Here is a 4,579-nt window from a genome sequence, read left to right on the forward strand (position 1 = left end):
AGACTAAGAGTAAGAAAAGAAAAACGGGAGGGTCCAAGGGTCCAGGCCCTCCATGCAGAGGTCTCTCCAGATACAGTTCACAAACTTATAATATTCTGAGTGAAACTATATTTCCCCTTTCTTAGGCTAGGGGTACGGCAAGGAAGTGTCCTAGTCAGTCCATGGGAAATTTTGAGCCCTCTTCTATTTCCCAACTAAAGGATGCTGAAATTCCAGAACTGGTACACATTAATGAGACCTCACTGGAGAAATTGTAATCTGTAAAAAACCAGATAAGGCTCAAAATTATTGCAATTATTCTTGTCTGGGCATACCACTGTCTTAAGAGAAGCCAACATAACCTTTGACCAGGACCAAACAGAATGGTTTGGACCACCATGAACGGTCTATTGGAAGTGGACAAAAGACCACTGATGACCACCACATCCAGCCCCACTGTGTCCCCAAAAGCAGAGGGGAAAGCCTCTCTGCTGTAGTTAGAGGCCATCTACTGTACCATTTAAAGGTTAGAGGGAAGAAACAGATTTGCAGAGTGGAAGTTAGGCACGACCCCAGACTTCAAAGATAGATAGTCTCGATGGCAAGCAGAAACACACCTTAGATAGGGTTAGTCACTGCCAGAAACAGGAATCAAGAGATGGTGCCAGTCCCTAGAGCAAGTCACTTGGCACTCAATAATTCTGAGCTCCTATCTGCCCCATACGGTTGTCATACCTGCTCACCTGACTGACCAGATCCAGTCTGGCAAGAACCTACCATGTTTCTTCAACATAACTTCCATTATTTCTATTTCTCAAGGGTTGGTAGGTACCCGAGAAGCTGACCATAGGAAGTGATTCACTTCCTCACTGCCCACAGTTGAGCTATTTTTAACAAATCCGCATAAAATCATAAATCCAACCTTGGGTGTGTGTATATTTGGTTTAACAAGAGCTCAAAAGATGTTGTGGAGGTGGAGACAAAAATGGGCAGAGCTGAGCCACTGAGGCGACAGTTCAAACCCCCCCCCCCCCCCGATAAAGACAAGCTTTTTGTAACTTCTTTTGGAAAACCTGTCACAGAGAACAAGAATAATCTTTTCAGAATCACTTCCTAGAGTGATTTTCCACTTGCCATGGGAGAAAGTCATGGTTAAACAACACAGCTCCCCAGCTTTGTCTATGGTAAATCACTCGAAATATCCCAACAAGCCAGGGTGACTTTTGCAAAGCTCTCTACCCTTTATTGGTGCTATTTCTTTCAGTTCAAGTGTGTATCATCACATACAAAAATCTGTGAACAATTAGAAATGTGAAATGATTCACAAAGAAATGTTTGCATATTAAGCACAATTTCACTCCAACATTGAATGAGGTGGTGGTTGTCTTAATCAGCTCGGCTGCCGTAACAAAGTACCACAGGCTGGGTGACTTAAGACAAAAAAAATTATTTTTTTGAAGATTTATTGGAGAGAGAAACAGGGGAGGGGGTAAAGGGAGAGGGAGAGAGGAAGCAGACTCCCCACTGAGCACGGAGTCGCACGTGGGGTTGGATCTTATGAATCTGAGATCACGACCTGAGCTGAAACCAAGAGTCGGCCACTGAATCAATGGAGCCACCCAGGCACCTGAAAAAATTCTTTTCTCATAGCTCTGGAGGTCACAAGATGTGGGCAGGATTAGTTTCTTCAGAGGGCTGTGAGGGAGAATCTGTTCTAAGAGTCTGTCCTTGTCTCAACAGCCATCTTCTCCGTCTGTCTTCATGTGGTCCTCCCTCTGTGCCTATCTGTGTTCTAATCTTCCCTTCTGATAAGGACACCAGTCTCATTGGATTAGGGCCACCCTAATGACCTCATTTTCACTTAACTCCCTCTGTAAAGACTCAGTCTCCAAATAAGCTCACATTCTGAGGCACTGGGGGTTAGGACTTCAACTAATGAATTTGGGGATGGGGGGATAAAATTCTACCCTAACAGGTAGAAAGGCAGAGTAGGAGCTAAATGTCTCTGTTCTTTTGTGACTTTGTCACATACTGGGCTTTCTTAGTCACTACAGATCTTCATAACGCCTCTGGGCTCTCTTCTTCCACTTCTTATCCTGTAGAGATGTAGCCCACCAGAGAGAGGGCCCAACACAGACCCTGGCCCTGTCCACGGCAGGCAGCACTATCTGGAGACCTCGGGTCGGTGCTCTTCCTCACGCTACCTCAGCACTATTAACAACGGGCTTCAGGAAGATTGCAGACCACTCTCTGAGGACTACTTGTGACATAATGCACACATCATATTGTAAAAGCGGTACAATGCGTCTCTCCTCAGTGATACTCTGGAGCAGGAGTCCTCAGACTTCTGAGAAGGGTCACACAGCAGGTATTTTGGACTCTGCGGGCCATTTGTCCTCTTCACGACTTCCGGGCTCTGCGGCTGTGGTGTGGAGGCAGCCATTCGTGCGTGAATGAGCTGGGCTGTGTTTCAGTAAAACTGTCTTTATAAATACAGAAATTGGACCTTTATGTATTTTGCACGTACTGCAAACTAGTCTTCATCTAGTCCTTTTCTGATCCCTTGAAACATAAAATCATTCGTAGCTCACAGGCCACTCTAAAACTCAGCAGGCTGGATTTGGCCGAGGGCTTTAGTATGCTGACCCCATCCCTTTGGCTCCCGGTGAACCAAAGCTGTCTTCGCTCTGTGAAGATTCTCTTCCTTTCGTGGTCCTGATTTATCCCTCTTGGTCTGCGCTGACCAACCTGTCATAACTCAGCCCCGAGTCCTTTTTCTTTTTAAGATTTTATTTTTAAGTCATCTCTACACCCAACCTGGGACTTGAACTTACAACCCTGAGATCAAGAGTTATATGCTCTACTGACTGAGCCAGCCAGGCGCCCTGGCCCTGGTTCCTTTCTGACGGATTTCCCCAAAGGCTTTGATTCAAATACATTCTGGCTACATGATGCCCGTGTGCCCAGTAGGGAACCTCCTGCACCATTTCCAGGTCTTTGCTTCCTTTGGCCATGTGTCTTAGGATCAGGACTTTTCCTTGCTTTGGCCAGAGGTGGGAGTGTATTGAAATCTCTGGTGGGAGGCGCGTCACTTTCACTTTGAGTGGAGCGGAGGACAGGCAAAACACGAGCACTCCAACTCTTCGCCCCTTTGCTCAATATCATGGCGCTGATCTGCAGGCTTCAGAGAGCCTGGGCGGTACCCAGGCAACCCTCCCAGGACACTGCCCAGCGTGACGATGTCGCCTTGGTGCAAAGACCATTTCTCGAGCAAGGGGCTTTCTCTCCTATCTGCTGGAGGCAAATCCAATCCTCTGCGTGAAGGGGGATTATGAATTATGAAAATATTTTCGGCATGAAACAGCGGCTCGGCTGTGCACACTGTAAACTCAGAGACCACTGATGCTTTCATTCCAGGAATTAATTAATCGACAAGTGCCTCTCTACCACGTCCACGTCAGAGGGCGCTCACCTTTCAGAGGAAGTTTTAGAAATCACCAAATCCATGTTGTGGAGATTTGCCACAAACTGTACTTCTGATGCGTACCATGGCGAGGAATGTTCAAACAGCGTTAGAAAATTTGACTGGGATGCTGACATTTATGATGTCCCACTCGTCGCAAATCATGGCATTAATTATGTTTTCGTTGTACTCATGTGCTGCGCATCCTTGAAAACTGAAGGCATATCCACGGGATGTTTTCCCCAAGCACCAAGTCCTGCGGCGAGGAGGCACTGCCAGGTGAGACTCCGACCCCACACACACAGCTCCACCTTGGACTGCAAACGCTCTGAGGATGACGGCTGCTCCTCTCTGGAGCTCCTGGCACAGGTTGTAGCAATGCAGAATGACAGCTTTCCTTGCATGGGAAGCAGATTGTGTGACCCTCCGGAGCAGGTGTCCACAGACAGGACAAACCCTGCCAGCGCCAGAGGGACCTCTCCCAGCCGTGGGTTCTGGACACAGCTCAATTGTTTGCTGGCAGCCTCGCACTTCATCTCTTTGCCCACGGGAGCTCCCCTGCAAGTCTCTGTAATTAGATGCAACTTTCTTCACTAGTTCATGGGTTCAAGAGCAGCCCGGGTCCTCCAGAGGTGGCCGTGAAATGCTGCTTTGTTCTCCCGCTGCCCAGGGTGCACTGCATCACACAGATTCCTAAGGACTGCTGTCCCCTCTTCTGCCCCCTTCCCAAGCTGCGAGCCAAGAGGAGCTCAGACCTGGCTTTGAAGCACCGAGTTTTCGCCGAACTTCCTTGGTGTGAGGCCCCCCACGCGAAGCCAGACCAGAGACAGAAGCAAAACCAGCAGGTGGCAGGAAGCCGATGGGATCTTGGGAATCAAACACCCCCCCAGTCTTGGAGGCCATGTAGGTTATGTCCACCAACTATTGCCCCCAGAGGAGAACAGCCCGGAGGGGTGGGGGGCAACTCTGGCCACAGAGCCTCTCCACCCAAGATGTAGACCAGGACCGAACTCTTGGCAGAACAAATAGGAATTGGCCAGAGGATAAGATATTTTTATTCCAAGAATATAACTGTTGTCCCATCACCTTGAAAAGGCAGCCCTACCCTTACCTCTGATGTCCTTAATTTTTAAAAGA

The sequence above is a fragment of the Meles meles genome, chromosome 4, assembly GCF_922984935.1.
Source record: "Meles meles chromosome 4, mMelMel3.1 paternal haplotype, whole genome shotgun sequence".
NCBI lineage: Eukaryota > Metazoa > Chordata > Mammalia > Carnivora > Mustelidae > Meles > Meles meles.